General features: G+C 43.1%; 1 protein-coding gene across 1 annotated transcript in view; it reads left to right on the forward strand.

Moving 5' to 3' along the window:
• cnmd (chondromodulin) overlaps positions 1–22,683 on the forward strand; it is a 72,019-nt gene that overhangs the window by 36,585 nt on the left and 12,751 nt on the right. The window lies entirely within an intron of this gene.

Consider the following 22,683-nt stretch of genomic DNA (forward strand, 5'->3'; position numbering starts at 1 on the left):
AAGAGTATGTCGGATGGAATGTAATGTGAGAAGATGTGAGGCTATCTGCTTTGTTTGGAAGAACACGTGCAGGTTATTACTTAAATGATGAGAGGTTGGAAAGTATAGATATGCATACGGACTTGTGTGTCTTTGTCAATAAGTCACTGAAGGCTAACACGCAAGTGTGGAAAACTATTAGAATGGCTAATGAAATGTTAGCTGTTAACAAAAGAGAATGTTAGTACAGGAGTAGTGAAGTTTTGCTTTAAATCTGTAAGAGCTTTGTTAGGACACACCTGGAACACTGAGCATCTCAGTAAAGATATAATCGTTGAGGGAATGCAAAAATGGTTCACCAGACTTGTTCCTGGGATGGGAGGATTGCACTATAAGGAGGCATGAGTCAAATTGGACCTGATCAGCCATGATCATAATGAATGGTGGTGCTGGCTCGAAGGGCTGAATGGCCTACTCCTGCACTTATTGTCTATTGTATTCTTTCGAGTTTGGACGATGAGACATGATCCCATTGAAACCTTCAAACTACTAAAAGGTAGATGCAGGTGAGATGTTTCCCTGTTGGAGAATCCCGAACCAGGGACACAATTTAAAAATAATGGGGTGCCATTTAGGACCAAGGTAAAGGGATTTTTTTTTCCACGCATAGGGTGGTGAATCTTTGGAATTCTCTACCTTTATAAAGCTGTGAAAGCTCAATCTCTAAGTATATTTAATGTAGAGATTAATACATATTTAATTATCAATGGCAGAAAGGGTTATGGTAATGTGGGCAAAAGGCATTGAAATGTTTGATCAGCTGTGATCGTACAGTGCAGGCTCGATGGGTTGATTGTTTTCTTTGTTCCTATGTTTAGTCTCACTATTGTGCCACCACATGGATGGATCTCACTGGATCTCTGTTCTGAGCACATTCTTGCCGCTTCTCCCAATCGCCATGTAACTTCTATGGGGTCCTGAATGCCCCATTTGTAATTTTGGCAGTTCTGTATCTTTTTGTTGCGCATTGTGGTCACTTTCTCTTGCAGGTTTACAAGCGACTCTCAAATTCCAAAAGGAGTGCTTTGGTTTGGAATTGTTAAATTAATGTGCAATGATCTACCAAACAAGAGTTCCGCTGAAATAGAATGATAACATGCAGAGGTGTTTCTCTCATTGCAATGTGCAAATGTGTCAATCTTGCTTAGATTGCCAACCTCTGAGCATTAGATTTTTGAATCTGTGCATCATGAGTTCAGTTAGATTTTTGGACCCAGGACAACGTAGAGAAAACATAATGTGATTGATACGCTCTTTCTCACATATGTCCTGTCCTTAATTATCTCTTTAGCGACGCTGAATGAATTAAAAATGAGTTTAGAGTATCTGCAACAGTTGTGTTTGTAATATAATGAAATTGATGAATGAGGAAGGACATGGTAAAGTAGTTAATGATGAGGATATAGTCACTTCCATGGACCTGATAAAGGCCAAGTATGATTTTAGGCAAAGGTTGGGCATGGACTTTGCAGTATGCATGGTACTTTAGTGCTGTCGTATACAGCCTTCACATGCAATATGGCTTACAACAAGGATTTCGATGTCACTGGCTAATACATGATTTTCTAGTGAGCTCCTTCTTACAGTCACTGACATTTACATGGTCTGAAATATACCAATGCAAGTTGGAAAACATCTTCAAGTTCAGTGTCAATGAAGTCGTCTTGAAGATGTAAGTGTATGTCTTTTATTTTCACTGGGTTGAGTCACCTGCAAAGTGACCTGTTTTTGTACCTAATCGCATTGTTATTGGATCTCTATGAGGAGATGCTGCAAGCTTGGAGCTGCATTTATCAATGATTTTTCAACAAATCTTCTGCAATGATTTGTGGTCAATCTCTGCTACAAACCATTTTCCTGAATGGGTTTTTCTGAAAACACATGACTCCAAAAACTAAAGCTAATGTCTCCCATTCAGCACTTGAGTAGTTGAACTATGGTCAAATCAGTTTGCCTTTTTGTAGGATGCACATTCCCAAACCTTTCTGTGAGGCATCGATTTCCAAGGTATTGATTTCCTAAGTTAATGTCATTGTAAGTTTGATGTTTCCAATAATGACTGATTCAGTGCTTCAAAGAGGCACTGGTGATTCTCAATCCACAGGAAAGGCACATTCATGCTTAATCATTCCCTTGGTGTTAATGACTTTTGAGTAATAATTGGGAATGTATGGTAGCAAGAATTAAAGGGAACAAGACATCTACAAAGACTGTACTTGTGTTAATGAGTTGCCTTGGTTTCGAGTCCTCTAGTTTAATTGGATTGAGACATATGGCCATCCTGGAATAAATGCGAGTATAAGCATTGATCCGAAATGCTGATGTGAAATTTTTGACTGGTGAAAACAATCTTCCATGTGCAGCAATAAGTGCAGATTATGGTTCTGCTCTTGCTTTGTTCTTCCTATTTCAACAATGCCATTAGCGATACAGATACTTCATGGTTCATTGGATGTGACCAGGTTGATGTGAGCTTGAAAAATCCCAGTGCAGCACAAAGCCCGAAGGGGAGTAATTGAAAATGGTATTGTTTCAATGGGGAGTGCACTATAGTGAGCTGTTAGGACTCCACTGGAAATATACTGACCAGTAACCATGCTTTAAGCATCAAACTTCAAAAAGAATTTCATACCTGAAAAGCTTGGATCTAGCTTTTCTAATGAGAGTATATTTAAAGGGCATTGTTTAGAGATGCATTTAGATGTTGTGGATTGAGGTCCAATCTCAATAATCCATCCTTCTGATTGAGCTGCATTAGTCTACATGCATCTGTACTCTTTTTTGATGACTATCTCGTCTAACAATCTTCAATTTGTCTTCTAAATGGACATCACACTTAGCAGAGGAGGTTTGCCTCCTTCTTCAAGTTCAATGCTGCAGTTCCCTTGAAACTGCCAATTTTATCTAAACATTCTGGATATTTCGATGTTAGATTTTGAATTGTTGTGTGATGTCTGATAGATTCCTGGGATTGTGACCGGTTTTCGTTCACAGGATGCTGGTGAACCACTGGCTCTGCAGTGTCTACAATCTAGAGTAATTGCAGTGTCTAAGCAGAGTATACTTGAATTGCAGCATGACTGATCCTGTACACTGAGGTTGATGATATGTTGCACGCTGAAGGTTTTACTTTTGAAGATTTAATCATGGCTTCCCCTCTCTGTGGGGTTGAGTTTTTTAATTAAATTCCCAGAAGCTGTATATTGATACCTGTGTTAATCTTAGCCAATTACAAAGTTTTCTGAGGACAGATCATTTGAATTTTTGCAAACATTTCACATGGTGTGATGACATTGACATTTTCAACAAGGTTAAAGGGGTGAAACGAGTTCACTGCTTTGTGTCTCGTCATGTATGTCGTCAGATTCTGACTTTTCAATCAGTTCATGTCTATGGCTGTTGGCAGGATAAGAGGTTTCCTTTATTGGAGTTGGAACAGATGCTTTCTGTGCGGTATGTTTGGGTCACAGATCTTTGTAGCTGCATCAGCCTTTGCTTTGGTACACTGCTCCTGCCAAATGGCCTTTTTTAGCAAATGGCTTTTTTTCTGCCACGTGCCACACAAAATTAATTGAAAGCTGCACATTTTCTTGGTGAATGCAGAAGGCTGTTCTAATTATTGTGTTAGCTATCGAATTTGTACTTTGTACCTGTAAGCTCCATCACCCCGCAAAGACCATTTCATTTTTAGGTACATAGAAGCTCTTTGCTGCTGTAACTCTTGGATTGTCAAACAAATCTCTCTTGAAAGTTTCCATACACAGTTGCAAACACCAATTCAAGAATTCTGTTTGCTAACTCCTCACATGAAAATCACATAATGCCCCCATTTCTTTTCTGAATCTGCTCACAAAGTAGTCTATGGCTCCTATCTAAATTATATCAGTTCTGGTCGATTAAAATGGAAATTTAATCTCACTCTAAATTGATCTCCTAAAGTGCTTCGTATCTTTTCAGGGATCTTTTAGCTGTTCAGCTGTTAATCCTGATGTATTGTGTCTGTGTAGACACAGTTGATCACTTGTCTTTTTCAAATGAATTAAATTAGCCTCTTGATAGGGATTTGTCTGCTTACCAGGAAACTGTTTTCAACACTCTCCAACATCGTGAAGAACAATGGTATTGAAGCTTGTCTCGTGCACTTGAGCATTTTATTAATGTCAACCATGTTTTTCACCTGAACATTTACTTGCATGCTGACTGTTCAAGTGCAACATTTTCCACTGCTGTTAATCATGTCCTTTCAATGATAACGATAAATAGTCAATTGTTTATCTGGTATTGATTAACTCTGTGGGTTAGTTTATTTTAACAGTGAAACACCGTTACAACTTTAGCAGGCATTACATAACATGATCTGATTTATGGTTGTGCAGCTTGCAAGCCCCAAAGCAGACTAATCCACCAGCCAGAGTCACCAAAGCAGAACTGTATATACACACCCAAAGGAACCCTTTGATGTCAATTACCTTAAAGGAAAGCCACATAACAGAACATAGAGCATTGCAGGATCGTTGGCCCTCGATGTTGTGCTGACCTTTTGTCCTATTCTAAGATCAAACAAACCTACATACCCATTCGTTTTACTATCATCCATGTCCAAGAGTCGTATAAATGTCTCTAATGTCTCTGACTCTACTACCACCATGGCATTGCATCCCATGCACCCACCACTCTCTGGGTAAAGAACTGACCTCTGACATCCCCCCAAACCTTCTTCCAATCACCTTAAAATTATGCCCCCTTGTGAAGTCATTTCCACTCTGAGAAAACATTCTCTGGCTCTCCACTCTGTCTACACCTCTCATCATCTTGTACTCCTCTATCAAGTCAACTGTCATCCTTTTTCACTCCAGTGAGAAAGCTTTAGCTCCCTCCACTTTTCTTCATAAGACATGCCCTCCAGCCCTCTACACTCTCTCTAAAGTTTCCACATCCTTCCTATAACGAGGTGACCAGGAATGAACACAATATTCTAAGTGTGGTCTAACCAGGGCTCTACAGAGCTGCACCATAACCTCACAGCTCTTAAACTCAGTCCCCCTGCTAATGAACGCCAACACACCATATGCCTTCTTAATAACCCTATCAACTTGGATGGCAACTTGGGATTTATGAACATGGACGCCAAGATCCCTCTATATATCAGTTAGCAGAAAAACCAGAGGCTATATGAATAAAGAAAAGTACCAAGACTTGGATTGAACTGCATGCACGATTAGTGAAAGAAGTCAATAATGACTTTCAAAGTGAAATTGGATAAATATTTGGACAGGAAAAGTTTGCAGTTTGTGATGATGAAAGAATGTGATTATTTGGATGACTCATGCAAAATGCCAGCAAATGGTCAAATGCCCTCCTTCTGTGCTGATTCATTTAATGATTCTTTCCTTCTAAACATGGAATTCTTTGTGCTTGTTGAGTTTTTATATCCCATAATCCAGTTTCTGCACTTTCTCCATAAACTTCATTGTTACAGTAAATATTCATAAGTCACTACATTGCTTGAAATGTATAAAGTGCTAAGTTACATTCTTGTGCAAACTGCGTGGAATTCAGATATTAGCTGTAGATTCTGGGGAACAATAATATGTGCATTTGACAATCAGCCACCTCAACCTGAATTCCAAGCAAAATTAGAGCAAATTGTGAGAGCCTTCCCCCAGAAGGTGGCTACAAAGATAATAATAGAGCTACAATCAAATTAATAGCTGTCAGGGTCAGCACCTGTAATGTTTATAAAAGGGTGGCATTGTTGGCTCAGTGGTTCGCACTGCTGCCTCTCAGTGCTAGGGACCATGGTTCGATTCCAGCCTCAGGCAACCATCTGTGTGAAGTTTGCACATTCACCCCATGTCTGCGTGGGTTTCCTCCTGTTACCTCCCACAGTCCAAAGATGTTCAGGTCAGGTGAATTGGCCATGCTGAATTGCCCATAGCATTAGGTACATTAGTCAGGGATAAATGTAGGAACGTGGGTCAGGATGGGTTACTCTTCAAAAGGGTTGGTGTGGACTTGTTGGGCCAAATGGCCTGTCTCCACACTGTAAGGAATCTAATCTAATTTAAAGAATGTTCCATTTCCAATAAAACGTGTAGTAGCCAACATCAAATGGTTAGAAATTAAGTAAACATTGTTCTGATGAACAATAGCAAATCATTAGAATGTTTGGTTTCGGTATAAAAATGGAAGATTCGAGCTAGTAATAATGGGCCATTCTTTCAGTGTTAAAGATGGCAAAACTAGGGTGTGTATTCATTTTTCACAACCCCTTTTTTCATGGAGTCACAGTTTCTCAAATGAATAGGACTTAAAAACAATCAAAGGCAGCAGAATTGTGAGTCAAAAGAAGCATTATATAGGATCTGGCTGACAAATAGTGCAAAAATTCAAATTGGTAACATTTGTTAGAGATCAATTTCTAATCTTCCATCATGGATTCCTAACTCCATAATGAGATGCTCACAGATAAGATCGAAAGTTGGAAAACATGGAACTGAAAACAAATTAAAGCTAATACATGCTTCTTCTCCAACTCCCACACCCTCATAATACTAAGCTTTTGGAAAAGAGCATGTTTTTTATATACAATAACTGACATACCCGCTGTCATCATATTTCAAGTTGACTTTTATCAATGGTGACAGTCCAAGAGTTTGTTCATCCTGGAGATTACCGTCAGTACTTCACAGCAGTCAGCTGAACTACTCTGATATAGGAAATAGTTAAAATAACAATGGATAAAACGATTGTAAAAAGTAAAAAGAGATCTACGAGGAGGAAATGTTTCAAAAAAGCAGGGATTGATTTTAACATTACACTCAATCAAATGATACAAATCGTTCTTACAGATCACTTTACACGATAAACAACAAACAATATCTGAAATGCTCAAAATTTTACTTACAAAAATATTTGAACTGTTTATCTGGAAGCTAAATGCACACAATATCAGTAAGTCTACAATGCAAATCATTCTTAGTAACATTTCCAGAGGCAATATCAACACTCATAAACATCAAACCCTCACCATGGCTCAGAATCAAAATATAGGAGAAGCAATATTGTAATTGAACCAGACTCCAATGCTCAGTCAAACGCACTGAGAATGTTATTAGCATCTTGTGCAAAAGTTTACAAACAACTGTACTTTATCATAATTCCTAATGTTAGAGTATCACTGATGTTACACTGATGTACAAAGGCATGACGGACAGAGGAGAATGGCACTAAGTCATGATTCTCATTCAGAGAGTCAGTGCAGATGGAATGGACTGAATGGCCACTTTCTGCACCATAACCTGTATGTGATTCTGTGATCAGAAAATGTTTAACTATAAACAAAGCAATTGGTGTCTTTGGGTCAGCGTGGACAAACTGAGCCAAATAGCCCCCTTCACCCTGTATCATTTCTGTGGTTCTGTGGGTGCAATAATACAACTCATTATTTTTTCACTTTTGGGAACTTGCTGTGATCTTCCATTAATCCCACAACCAATGGATCAGATCTAAGCTTGGTAGTCCTTCCATGTTTAGTCTTGAATAGTGGTGGACAATTCAACAACTCACTGGAGGAGGAAGCCCCACAAATATCCCCATCCTCAATAATGAAAGAGCCCAGTGGAAAAGCATTTTGCACATCCCTTAAGCATTTATGGGTGTCTTCAGCCAGGCATGCCGAGTGGATGATCTATCATGGATGCCCACATCAAAAATAGACATTACTGGAGAAACTCAGCAAGTCTGGCACCATTCATGAAGAGAAAGCAAAGTTAACATCACTGGACCTGAAGTATTAACTCTACTTCCTCTCCACAAATGCTGCCAGGTCTGCTGTGCTTCTCCAGCAATTTCTGTTTTGGTTTTAGATTTCAAGCATCTGCAGTCCTTTGTTTTTATATTATCATCGTGGATACCTCCTGAGGTGCCTGGTACCACAGATTTGAGCTTTCAGCCAATATGATTCACTCCATGTGATATCAAGAAATAACTGAAGGCATTTAATACTGCAAAGGCTATGAGCCTTGACAATATCCCAGCAAAGTTAAAAGTCACATAACACCAAGTTATAGTCCCCAGTCCAACACTGGCACCTCCACATCAATATTCCAGCAATAATACTGAGAACTGGTGCTCCAGGACTGGCTGCTCCCCTAGCGAAGTGTGCCAGTATGGTTAGACCACTTGCATCTGTCTAGCCATATGGAAAACGACTGAGGTACATCTTGTCCATAAAAGATAGGACTAATTAACACTCCGTCGGTCTACTCTGAATTGTCCATAAAGTGATGAAACTTGTCATTGACAGTGATGTCAATTGTTACTTGTTCAGCAATAATTTGGTTACTGATGCACAGTTTGAGTTCTGACAGGTCCATAAGCTCCTAACCTCATGCCAAACATGGACAAAAGAACTGAACTTAAGAAGGTAAGTGAGGGTGACTGCCTTCGCCACGAAGGCAGCATTTGATTGAGTGTAGCATGAAAAAGCCTTAGCAAAACTGGATGGGAGTCAAGGGAAAACCTTCCACTGTGTGGAAGTTAATCATCTAGCCACAGGACATCACTTCAGGAGTTCATTAGGGTACTGCCAAAGGCCCAATCCTCTTTGGCTGCTTTATCCATGACCTTCGCCCCCACCATTAGGTCAGAAGTGGGAATGTTCATTGCGATTGCAAACTGTGCAGCCCCTTTTGTAACTCCTCAGATACTGTGGACTGGACCAGTCATATGTAGCTATAAGGACCAGTTAGAATTCTGTGGCAAGTAACTCATCTCCTGACTCCTCAAAGCTTATCCACTATTTACAATGTGGATGTGCCAGTGTCGGACTGGGGTGGACAAAGTCAGAAGTCATGCAACATCAGATTCTAGTCCAACAGGTTTATTTGAAATCACAAGCTTTTGCAGCACTGCCCATTCGTCAGGTGACATCAGTGCAATTGATGAAGGAGCAGCGCTATGAAAGCTTGTGATTTCAAGTAAACTTGTTGGACTATAATCTGTTCTCCTGTGACTTCTGATTTTGTCCACTATCTACAAAGCACTGTTAGGAATGTGATGGAAATTTCCCTAGTTGCCTGAATGAGTGCAGCTCCAACAACACTCATTTTGTTTGATGAACTTTACAACTTCATGGATATGCGCAGACAGTAGAATCTACCTGGTAGGATCATGAACAGCTGGTTATCCTTACTCTGTTGGAGGAGATGGTGCTGACTATTATTGGAGCAGCTGTAACTGAGACCATGGACAACAGCAGGGGTGAAATCTAAAGGTGACGTAAACCATCTCCTGTTCCAACTTCCCATTCTTTGCACAAGTTACTCTAATTTACAAATGGCAAATGCTTGCAGCTCCTCTTCCCCCATCGCCGACTCTACAGCCACAACCAACCCCTTGTGCCATTCATCTCATATAACCAGTAACTGAAATATTACCATACAGGTGGAAGAGCAGAAAGCATGACAATGAAGGAACTCTCTTGCTCATGGTCACCAACTGTGTATGAGGTAAGGATAGTTTAGAGACAGTGTCAGCATATGGTGAAACACTTAGCATGAGTGACCAAGGCAGGAGAAAAGATAACGCATGTGCCAACCTCCATCAGGGGGCACAGTTGAGCTGCAGATGAAGACTTGCTTGAGACAACCTGCTCCTGATGCGGTCTCCTCTACATTGGGGAGACTGTACACCACCTAGCAGAGTCCTTTAGGGAACATCTCCAGGACACCCGCACCAATCAACCACACTGCCCTGTGACCCAATATTTCAACTCCCCCTCCCACTCTGCCGAGGACATGGAGGTCCTGGGCCTCCTTCACCGCCGCTCCCTCACCACTAGACGTCTGGAGGAAGAACACCTCATCTTCCGCCTCGGAACACTTCAACCCCAGGGCATCAATGTGGATTTCAACAGTTTCCTCATTTCCCCTTCCCCCACTTCACCCTAGTTCCAAACTTCCACCCCAGCACTGTCCCCATGACTTGTCCTACCTGCCTATCTTCTTTTCCACCTATCCACTCCACCCTCCTCCCTGACCTATCACCTTCATCCCCTCCCCCACTCACCCATTGTACTCTATGCTACTTTCTCCCCACCCACACCCTCCTCTAGCTTATCTCTCCACCCTTCAGGCTCTCTGCCTTTATTCCTGATGAAGGGCTTTTTTCCGAAACATCGATTTTACTGCTCCTCGGATGCTGTCTGAACTGTTGTGCTCTTCCAGCACCACTAATCCAGAATGCAGAAAATGGCAGGCAGATGTGGACACAGGAATACTCTCTGCATTGGCAGGCCTGTCAGAGTTAAGATCAAGGATTATCGAGGAGTCTGACAATAACATATTTAACATAGAGCTTCCAGTACACCCTTTTTGCATGGGCTTGACAGATTTCAGCAAACTTTTGTTCGTAGTTCACTAAGATTACTGGGGCACTGGCCCAAGAGAATGATGTGAATTTGTGGAGAACAAACCTGTTGTGCTTTCTAAGGTTGACAGTGTTCACCCAACAATCACTGCAGTTCTGCCAGTGCCCTGGTTTTGTGATTATCACCTTTACCATGGTGATGTAACCCAAACCCAGAAGCTGTAGTGCCAGAGCTGCTTGAAGTTGTGCTTGTGTAAGGTTAGCTGTGATCTCACTTCCTGAAAATCAGCCCCCCCCCACCACTTCCCCAGCTAGCTCACGAGGGCATCCCTGCAGGACAGCTGTAGCCAGGCAAAGGAACCAGGAAGGCTGGTATTAAAGAATTGCAAAAAATGATTAATTGACTTGTTGGAGGGAATCCTGAGGGACAGGATGTGCATGTATTTGGAAAGGCAAGGACTGAATAGGGATAGTCAACATGGCTTTGTTCAGATTAGATTCCCTACAGTGTGGAAACAGGCCCTTTAGCCCAACCAGTCCACACCAACCCTCCGAAGAGTAACCCACCCAGACCCATTTCACTCTAACCAATGCATCTAACACTATGGGCAATTTAGCATAGCCAATTCACCTGGCCTGCACATCTTTGGACTGTGGGAGGAAACCCACGCAAACACGGGGAGAATGTGCAAACTCCACACAGACAGTCACCCGAGGTCAGAATCGAACCTGGGACCCTGCTGCTGTGAGGCTACAGTGCTAACCACTGAGCCACCGTGCTGCCTCTTTGTGCATGGGAAATCATGTCTCACAAACTTGATTGAGTTTTTTGAAGAAGTAACAAAGAGGATTGATGAGGGCAGAGCAGTAGATGTGATCTATATGGACTTCAGTAAGGCGTTCGATAAGGTTCCCCTGGGAGACTGATTAGCAAGGTTGGATCTCATGGAATACAGGGAGAACTAGCCATTTGGATACAGAACTGGCTCAAAGGTAGAAGACAGAGGGTGGTGGTGGAGGATTGTTTTTCAGACTGGAGGCCTGTGACCAGTGGAGTGCCACAAGGATCAGTGCTGGGTCCTCTACTTCTTGTCATTTACTTAAATGATTTGCATGCGAGCATAAGAGGTACAGTTAGTAAGTTTGCAGATGACACCAAAATTAGAGGTGTAGTGGACAGCGAAGAGGGTTACCTCAGATTACAACAGGATCTGGACCAGATGGGCCAATGGGCTGAGAAGTGGCAGATGGAGTTTAATTCAGATAAATGCGAGGTGCTGCATTTTGGGAAAGTAAATCTTAGCAGGACTTATACACTTAATGGTAAGGTCCTAGGGAGTGTTGCTGAACATTGAGACCTTGGAGTGCAGATCCATAGCTCCTTGAAAGTGGAGTCGCAGGTAGATAGGATAGTGAAGAAGGTGTTTGGTATGCTTTCCTTTATTGGTCAGAGTATTGAGTACAGGAGTTCGGAGATCATGTTGCAGCTGTACAGGACATTGGTTAGGCCACTGTTGGAATATTGCGTGCAATTCTGGTCTCCTTCCTATCGGAAAGATGTTGTGAAACTTGAAAGGGTTCAGAAAAGATATACAAGGATGTTGCCAGGCTTGGAGGATCTGAGCTACAGGGAGAGGCTGAACAGGCTGGGGCTGTTTTCTCTGGAGAGTCGGAGGCTGAAGGGTGACCTTATAGAGGTTTACAAAATTATGAGGGGCATGGATACACTAAAGAGACAAAGTCTTTTCCCTGAGGGTGAGGAATCCAGAACTAGAAGGCATAGGTTTAGGGTGAGAGGGGAAAGATATAAAAGAGACCTAAGGGGCAACTTTTTCACACACAGGGTGGTATGTGTATGGAATGAGCTGCCAGATGATGTGGTGGAGGCTGGTACAATTACAACATTTAAGAGGCATTTGGATGGGTGTATGAATAGGAAGGGCTTGGAGGGATATGGGCTGGGTGCTGGCAGGTGGGACTAGATTGGGTTGGGATATCTGGTCGGCGTGGACAGGTTGGACTGAAGGGTCTGTTTCCATGCTGTACATCTCTATGACTTCAATATGGAATATTAGATGTTTGATTTATAAAGTCAGTTTGGAATGTTCTGTGGTGACTTTTTTGTATGATCATGGTCCAGCTGTGATGGTGACAAGAGAGAAGGTACGGAGTGGGACTATTGGTGAATGGTAAAAACAAGGACTGCAGATGCTGAAAACCAGAGTTTAGATTAGAGTGGTGCTGGAAAAGCACAGCAGGTCAGGCAGCATCCAAGGAGCAGGAAAATCAATATTTCGGCCAAAGCCCTTCATCAGGAATAGAGGCAGGGTGTCTGCAGAGTGGAGAGATGAATGAGAGGGGGTGGGGGTGGGGAGAAAGTAGCATAGAGTCCAATAGGTGAATGGGGGTGGGGATGGAGGTGATAGGTCAGAGAGGATGGTGGGGGAAGGTAGCAAAGAGTACAATGGGTGAATGGGGGTGGGGATGAAGGTGATAGGTCAGAGAGGTGGGTGGAAAAGAAGATAGGCAGGTAGGACAGGTCATGAGGTCGGTGCTGAGCTAGAAGGTTGGAGCTGGGGTAAGGTGGCGGAAGGGGAAATGAGGAAACTGATGAAATCCACATTGATGCCTTGGGTTGAAGTGTTCCGAGGCGGAAGATGAGGAATTCATCCTCCAGGTGTCTGGTGGTGAGGGAGCAGTGGTGGAGGAGGCCCAGCACCTGCATGTCCTTGGCAGAGGGGACGGGGAGTTGAAATGTTGGGCCACAGGGCGATGTGGTTGATTGGTACGGGTGTCCTGGAGATGTTCCCTAAAGTGCTCTGTTAGGAGGCGTCCAGTCTCCCCAATGTAGAGGAGACCGCATCGGGAGCAATGGATACAATAAATGATATTGGTGGATGTGCAGGTAAAACTTTGACGGATGTGGAAGGCTTCTTTGGGGCCTTGCATGGAGGTGAGGGAGGAGGTGTGGGCGCAGGTTTTACAATTCCTGCGGTGGCAGGGGAGGGTGCCAGGAAGGGAGGGTGGTTGTTGGGGGGCATGGACCTGACCAGGTAGTCACTGAAGGAATGGTCTTTGTGGAAAGTGGAAATGGGTGGGGTCCGTTTGAAGGTGGAGGAAATGTCGGCGGATGATTTGGTTTATGTGAAGGTTGGTAGGGTGGAAGGTGAGCACCGGGGGGTTCTGTCCTTGTTACGGTTGGAGGGGTGGGGTCTGAGGGCGGAGGTGTGGGATGTGGACAAGATGCATTGGAAGGCATCTTTAACCATGTGGGAAGGGAAATTGCAGTCTCTAAAGAAGGAGGCCATCTGGTGTGTTCTGTGATGGAACTGGTTCTCCTGGGAGCAGATACAGTGGAGGCAGAGGAATTGGGAATATGGGATGGCATTTTTGCAGGAGGAATGGGGGGAAGAGGTGTAATCCAGGTAGCTGTGGGAGTCGGTGAGTTTGTAAAAAATGTCAGTGTCAAGTCAGTCGTCATTAATAGAGATGGAGAGGTCCAGGAAGGGGAGGGAGGTGTTAGAGATGGTCCAGGTGAATTTAAAGTCGGGGTGGAAAGTGTTGGTGAAGTTGATGGATTGCTCAACCTCCTCGCGGGAGAATGAGGTGGCGCCAATGCAGTCATCAATGTAGCGGAGGAAGAGGTGGGGAGTGGTGCCACGGAAGATGGACTGTTCTACGTAGCCAACAAAGAGACCGGCTTTGCTGGGGCCCATATGGGTGTCCATGGCTACCCCTTTGGTCTGGAAGAAGTGGGAGAATTAAAAGGAAAAATCATTAAGGGTAAGGACCATTTCAGCCAAACAAATGAGAGTGTCAGTGGAAGGGTACTGTTGGGGACATCGGGAGAGGAAGAAACGGAGGGCTTGGAGGCCCTGGTCATGGCAGATGGAGGTGTAGAGGGATTGGATATCCATAGTGAAGATGAGGCATTGGGGGCTGGGGAAAGGGAAGTCTTGGAGAAGGTGGAGGGCGTGAGTGGTGTCTCGAACGTATGTGGGGAGTTCCTGGACTAGGGGGGATAGGATAGTGTCGCGGTAGGTGGAGATGAGTTTGGTGGGGCAGGAGCATGCTGAGACAATTGGTCGACCAGGGTGGTCAGGCTTGTGGATCTTGGGAAGGTGGTAGAACCGGGCAGTGCAAGGTATCCAGTCTATGAGGTTGGAAGCTGTGGGTGGGAGATCTATTGAGGTGATGAGGTTCTGTATGGTCTGGAAGATAATGGTTTGGTGATGGGGGGTGGGGTCATGGTCGAGGGGGCGGTAGGAGGAGGTGACTTTGAGTTGGCGTTTGGCTTCAGCGGTGTAGAGGTCAGTGCGCCAAACTACCACTGCGCCCCCTTTGATGGTGAGGTTGGGATTGGAGCAGAGGGAATGGAGGGCTGCACATTGTAAGGGTGAGAGGTTGGAGTGGGGGAGGGTGGTAGACAGGTTGAGGCAGTTAATGTCCCGGCGGCAGTTGGAAATGAAGAGATTGAAGGTGGGTAATAGGCCAGCGCAGGGTGTCCAGGTGGATGGAGTGTGTTGAAGGCAGATGAAGTGGTCTTCGGAAGGTGGGCAGGAGTCCTGATTGTAAGAGTAAGCACGGAGGCGGCGGAAGAAGTGTTCGACGTCACAGCGTGTATTAAATTCATTGATGCATGGGCGGAGGGGGATAAAGGTAAGGCCTTTGCTGAGGACTGAATGTTCGTCCTCAGTGAGGGGGAGGTCAGGGGGAATGGTGAAAACTCGGCAGGGCTGGGATAGGCCAGTGGGGTTGTATTCACTAGTATCATTGTTGGATGATGCCATGTCTAAGAATGGGCAGCATGGTGGCTCAGTGGTTAGCACTGCTGCCTCACAGCACCAAGGACCCAGTTTCAATTCCCACCTCGGGCGACTGCATAGAGTTTGCACATTCTCTCTGTGTTTGTGCTCCGGTTTCCTCCCACAATCCAAAGATGTGCTGGTCAGGTGAATTGGCCAGCGTAAATTGCCCATAGTTTTAGCTGCATTAGTCAGGGGTAAATATATGGTAGGGGAATAGGATCTGAGTGGGTTACCCTTCAGAGGATTGGTGTGGATTTGTTGGGCCGAATGTGCCTGTTTCCACACTGTAGGGAATCTAATCTAAAAACAAAGAACAGGAATTGATCATTTCGCTGCTTGAGCTTGTACCACTGCTCAATGAGATCACAGCTGACTTATAACCTAGCTCCACATATTTGGTGTTTTCTTCCTATATTTCATCATAGTGCTGGAGAAGAAAGATCTATTAGTCGCAAATTCCAAATTGATGTATCCATTCTAGAACCAATTGTCATTGCAGAAGGATGCCCTAAGTTCCTTCTACACTTGGTGCATAGAAATATTCCCCAATTTTACTCCTGAAGTGCCTGACTCTAATTTTAATGTGTCCCTTATTCCCAGACTCTCTAGGAATGGAAACAATACCATTCTATATAACTCATTTATTCCCTTCTATCTTTTGGAAATGTGTTCAGATTACCCATTAATTTTCTAAATTAGAGATCACAACCCTAGTTTATGTAATTCCTCCTTGAAATGGAAATGTTAGTTCAGATGTCATTCTGCTGGATATATCTTGCACTTACTTTAAGTTCAAAATATCTTTTCTCAGACATTATGCCCAGAATCACTCTTTGTACTTCTCATGAAGACTCATTATGAGCTTTGGAGAAGTTAAGCATGACCTAAGGGGCGACCCTTTCACACGAAAGTGGTGCCAGTATGGAATGAGCTGCCAGAGAAAGTGATGGAGGCTGGTACAATTGCAGCATTAAAAGGGAATTTGGATGGATACATGAATAAGGAGGGTTTAGAGGGGTAAGGGCAAATGCTGGCAAATGGGACGAGATTTGTCTGGGATATCTGGCAGGGATGACTTGGACTGAAGGATCTGTTTCTGAGCTGTACAGCTTTGTGACCCCATGATTTCTACTACCTTGAATTTTGTTTCTCTCGGTATAAAGTGAATATTCAATTAGCCTTTATATTAGCTTCTGTTAGATTTTTGAGTTGTGAAAAATCACAGCTCCATGATTACCACTCTCTGGGTTGGGTGAGGTTGGAAGGAGGCTGCCAGTTCTCTCGGTGACCTGCTCTGGGGCTGTTGTACCTTGTTCTAAATTTAAACATAGGAATTAAAACAGAAAACACTCTTCCTGCTGTAATCTCCTAACTCCACTCACTCTCCATGCCTCCTATTTCCTGTACCTATTCCCATGATCCATCATGCTCCCATGTCAATCTCTGCTCCTGTAGCTATCTCCCATGGCCCCTCACATCCCCAAGTAAATCCAGTACTTGATCTCCTGTATCTCGTATGCCCCATATCATTCTCATAGACTTTTAGAGCCCAATTCTAACTTAGTGCCAACTCATACTCTACTAACAACATTCCTTGTCTCTTTCCTCGTCCTGCCAATTCACCTTTATCCAACATGGTCAGTGATCAAGGAATCCTGACAAAAAAAAGTAACCAGTTAATTGATTATGACACTAATCAAAAAAATACTGTCATTGACACAAAGAAGCATCTAATATTGAAATTACTTTAACAAATCCCTTATGTAAACATATCTGCCAATCAAGTGCTTTATCTCTCATATCACCAAGCATTTTGATTCAACAAGCAGTTGGATCTATCTAACTGGAACCATACCTGAAGTATCTCAGCTCTCCAAAGGGGTACCTTGTCTATCCGAAAGATATACATTGAGGGTAGACCTGCTCTTACCTGGTCTAACCTCCACACTCCATATTCCAGGCTTCAGAGAGTATCAAACCTGATTGCAGTTGGGGAAGGAACGGCAGCCCCAGAAATTCTGGGTTTGAGATGGGACTTATGATCCATAATAACTTTTCCAGCAACAGAGACACCTTCTGCAACAGTGAAAATCAGAGCCTAACTTTCCACATCAGCTTTTTGTTTAAACAAGTGGGGAGTATTCGATGATGGATAAGCTTTAAAGAGTAGGAGGTGAGTTCCTTGCTGTGAAATTCCTAGCCTCTAACCTACTCCTGTAAGCACAATCTGTATATGGCTAGTCCAGTTCAGTTTCTGGTCAATGGTAACCCCAAGGAATTGATAATGGGGAATTCATTATGATAATACCATTGAAAATCAAGGAGCAGTGGTTAGATTCTCTCAGTGGGTGATAACCAATTGTGTGTCGTGAATGTTACTTGTGACTTATCAGCCTAAACCTGAATGTTGTCGAGGTTTTGCTGCATTTGAATATAGACTGCACCAGTATCTGAGGAGTTGTGAATGGCATTGAATATTTTGCAGTTATCAGTGAACATCCCACTTCTGACCTTACGATGGATGGAAGGTCATTTCTGAAGCCGTTGAAGATGGTTGAAACTTGGATACTGCCTGAGACCTCCTGCAGAGATATTGTGTGGTTGAGGTGATTGATATTCAATAAGCATAACCATCTTCCTTTGTGCTGGGTGTGACTGAAAACAGTAGACAGTTTTTCCTGAGTCTCATTTACTGGATTTGAGAGTGTGGTGCTGGAAAAGCATAGCAGATCAGGCAATAACCGAGGTGCAGGAGAATCAATTTTCTGGGCTTTTGCCCTACTCTCCTGCTCCTCAGATGCTGCCTGACCTGCTGTGCTTTTCCAGCACCACACACACTTGCCTCTAATCTCCAGCATCTGCAGTCCTCACTTTCTCATTTACTGGAGTTTGGCTGGTGCTGTTTGATACCACAATCAGTCAAATGTTGCCTTCCTGTTGAGGGAGTCATTCTCACTTCACTCTGGAATTTACCTCTTTTGTTCCTATTGAGCTAATTCCGTAATGAGTTCACAAGCTGAGTGGTCTTGTTGAAACTCAAACTGAACGTCGGTGATCAGATTATTCCTTTGCAAGTGCCTCTTGCCTGCACAATCAACAATACCTTCCATCACTGTTCAATCTAACTGCATCAGCCAAGACAAAGACTAAATAGTCTGAGCAGAATCTTCAAAGTCAGTATCATAGCATTTACTTCACAATTCATTGCTCCCTTAGGAAGTTTAGATAGTTGCACAATCTTCCACACTTATGAACTCAGCAGGCTCCATGAATACATGTTTATATATGTGATTAAAATAAGACATTAGTTGAAATGTTGAATCTAAAATTGGCTGCCATGAAATCCATGTGCATGCTGACAGACACCACAATCTGCCACGTCATACCTCTGCTGCTCCCAGCTCCCACAGTAGTGACCTGTCTCAAATGGAATTTGATAGGGGTCTTATTAACAATATGTACAGACAGTGAGGATCCTATTTCAACACCACGAGACCATCCACAGCCCTGAAAATATGGGTGCAATGTAACTATAAATATTTTTGATAGTGATCAAAAAAATATTCTTTACAAGTATTAGCATGGCCCTGGAGTCATACAGCATAGAAACAGACCTATGACCCAAATTGTCCATGCCGGCCACGGTTTCTAAACTAGACTAGTCCCATTTGCCTGTGTTTGGCCCATTTCTCTCTTAAACCTTTGCTATCCAAGTACCTGTCCAAATGCCTTTTTAATTGTAATTGTACTCACCTCTACCACTTCCTCTGCCAGCTTGTTCCGTATACATACCACCCTCTGCATGAAAAAGCTGCTCCTCAAGTCCCTTTGTAAATCTTTCCTCTCTTACCTTAAACCTATGCCCTCTAGTTTTGCAATCCCCTACCCTGAGGAAAGGACGTTGGCTGTTTACTTTATCTCTGCTTCTCATGATTTTATAAACTTATACAAGGTCACCCCTCAATCTCCTATGCTTCAGGAAAACAGTCCCAGCTATCCAAACTCTCCTCATTACTCGAACCCTCCAGTCTTGGTAACATCTCTAGAAATCGTTTTTGCACCCTCCCTGGTTTATTCCAACAGCAGGCTGACCAGAATTGTATACGGTATTCCAAATGTGGACCAACCAATGTCTTGTACAGCCATAACATGATGTCCCAACTCCTGTAGTCAATGCTCTGACCAATAGGAACTTAGGAATTAGGAGCAGGATTTGGCAATTCAACCCTTTGAGCCATCTCCACCATTTAACATGATCATGACTGATCTTATTCTGGTCTCAACAGCCCTTACCTCCCTGCTTCCCATAGCTCTTTATCCATTTTTCATTGGAAACATATCTATTTCTTTCTTGAATCTATTATATGATTCTACCTCCACGACATTCCAAGGTAGTGCGTTCCACAGATTCACAACCCTCTGAGAGATGTCATTTCTCCTCCTCCCAGTTTTGAACCCACCTTCTCTCACTCTATACCTATGCTCTCTTATTCAAGATTGTTCCATGTCTATCTTATCAGTCCCTTTAGCACTTCATGTACCTCAATCAGATCCCTCCAACATTCTTCTGAACTCCAGTGAGTATAAGCCCAAGCTATTCAACCGCTCCTCATACAACAGCTCTTTATCCCTGCGAGCAGCCTTGTGAACTTCCTCTGAACTGCTTACAGTGCCACTGCATACTTTACCAAGTAAGGAGACCAGAACTGAACACAGTATTCCAGATGGGGTCTCACCAGTGCCTTATGTATTTTTTAACAACACTTCTTTACGGCCATAATTCCAATCCATTGACAATAAATGCCAGGATTCCATTTGCCTGCCTTATTGTATGTTAAACTTGCTTACCTATTTTCTGCATTTCATGTACAAAGATTCCCAAATCCCTCTGCACTGATATACTTTGAATCTGCTTCCCATTTAAATAATAACTTGTCCTGTTGTTTTTCCAGCCAAAATGGACAACTTCACACTTACTCACATTAACCCCATCTTGCCAGATTCTGCATCCTCCTAGCTTATTAATATCCATTTGTAAACTCTTCATCTCCTCATCACTGCCTGCTTTCCCATCTGTTTTAATATCATCAGTGAATTTTGCTGTGTTACACTCTGCCCCTCTTTGCAGATCATTTATATATATATTGTAATTAGTTAGTTTCCAAGAATTGAACCTTGCGACACCCCACTAGTTATAGTTCGCCACATTTATCTCGACCCTATGCTTTCTATCAGTCAACCCATCCTCTAACCAAGCCAATACTCTACCTTAATCCCCTGGGATCTAACCTTCTGGATCAATCTTTTGTGTAGCACTTTATCAAATGTCTTCTGGAAGTCTAGATGTACCACATCCATTGGATCCCCATTATCGACCTTGCTGATTACATCTTTAAAGAACTCCAGTAAGTTTGAAACTGTGCTGACAGTGGTGAATTGAGCTTTGTTTTTCCAAATGTTCAGTTATCTCCTCCGTTATGATTGACTCCAGCAATGTCCCCTCTGCAGAGATCAAACTAATTGATCTATAGATTCCCACTTTTTTCCTGTCTCCTCTTTTGAATATGGGTGCCACATTAGCATGTTTCCAATCCACTGGTACCTTTCCAGAATCCATGGACTTTTGGAAAATCAATAACTCATGAAAGCAAGTGTTCTAAATGCCGCTTTCACCACCACTTTCAAGGTACAATGTATCTGCACCCAAAGCCTTTGTTAGGGTTTCTGTCAGTACTGAATTTGTTTTAGATGTTGGTGCAGGTGTGTGGGAGATCATGTGGCCCAGTGAGTAGCATCCCTGCCTTTGCATTAGTAATTCCAGAAGTGTAAATGCTGTTAACACACATTAACAATTGTAGCAAAAATGAGAGGAAATCATAATGGTAAGACAATGGACAATAGGTGCAGGAATAGGCCATTCTGCCATTTGAGCCTGCACCACCATTCAATATGATCATGGCTGATCACCCTTAATCAGTATCTGGATTAGTGGTGCTGGAAGAGCACAGCAGTTCAGGCAGCATCCAAGGAGCAGCGAAATCAACGTTTCGGGCAAAATGAAGGGCCCAGGATCTGGTTTCCAACAACTGCAGTCATTGTTTTTAACCTCATCCTTAATCAGTAGCCTGTTCTTGCCTTATCTCCATAACCCTTGATTCCACTATCCTTGAGAGCTCTATCCAACTCTTTCTTAAATGAATCCAGAGACTGGGCCTCCACTACCCTCTGGGACAGAGCATTCCACACAGCCACCACTCTCTGGATGAAGAAGTTTCTCCTCATCTCTGTCCTAAATGGTCTACCCCATATTTTTAAGCTGTGTCCTCTGGTTCGGCACTCACCCATCAGCGGAATCCTGGATCTCCCTCGTCCATCTTCAGAGTTACATCCTCAAAAAATTCCAGGAGATTAGTCAAGCATGATTTCCCCTTCATAAATCCATGCTGACTCTGACCTATCCTGTTACTACTATCCAGATGTGTCGTAATTTCATCCTTTATAATAGACTCCAGCATCTTTCCCACCACTGAAGTCAGACTAACTGGTCTATAATTTCCTACTTTCTCTCTCCCACCTTTCTTAAAAAGTGGTACAACATTAGCCACCCTCTAATCCACAGGAACTGATCCCGAATCCATCGAACTCTGGAAAATAATCACCAAGCATCCACGATTTCTCGAGCCACCTCCTTCAGTACCCTGAGATGTAGACCATCAGGCCCCGGGGACTTATCAACCTTCAGACCTAACAGTCTCTCCAACACCAATTCCTGGAAAATATAAATTCCCTTCAGTTCAGGTCCTTCAGCCACTGTTACCTCAGGGAGATTGCTTGTGTCTTCCCCAGTAAACACAGATCTGAAGTACCAATTCAATTCTTCTGCCATTTCTTTGTTCCCCGTAATATATTCCCCCGTTTCTGTCTTCAAGGGCCCAATTTTAGTCTTAATCATTTTTTTGCCTTTCACATACCTAAAAAAGCTTTTACTATCCTCCTTTACATTTCTGGCCAGTTTATCTTCGTACCTCATTTTTTCTCTGTGTATTTCCTTCTTAGTAATCCTCTGTTGTTCTTTAAAAGCTTCCCAGTCCTCCATTTTCCCACTTATCTTTGCTATGTTATACTTTTTCTCTTTTAACTTTATATGTTTCTTAACTTCCCTCATCAGCCACGGCCACCCATGCCTCCTCCTAGGATCTTTCTTCCTTTTTGGAATGAACTGATCCTGCATCTTCTGCATTATACACAAAAATATCTGCCATTGTTCCTCCACTGTCATCCCTGCTAAAATATTGCACCATTGAACTTTGGCCAGCTCCTCCCTCATAGCTCTATATTTCCCTTTATTCAACTGAAATATTGTCACTTCTGATTATACCCTCTCCCTCTCAAATTGCAGATTGAAGCTTATTGTATTATGGTCTCTATTTCCCAATGGCTCCTTCACTTTGAGGTCCCTGATCAA

The sequence above is a fragment of the Chiloscyllium plagiosum genome, unplaced genomic scaffold, assembly GCF_037043375.1.
Source record: "Chiloscyllium plagiosum isolate Xiang-an unplaced genomic scaffold, Cpla_swu_hap1 HiC_scaffold_6, whole genome shotgun sequence".
In the NCBI taxonomy this organism is placed as follows: domain Eukaryota; kingdom Metazoa; phylum Chordata; class Chondrichthyes; order Orectolobiformes; family Hemiscylliidae; genus Chiloscyllium; species Chiloscyllium plagiosum.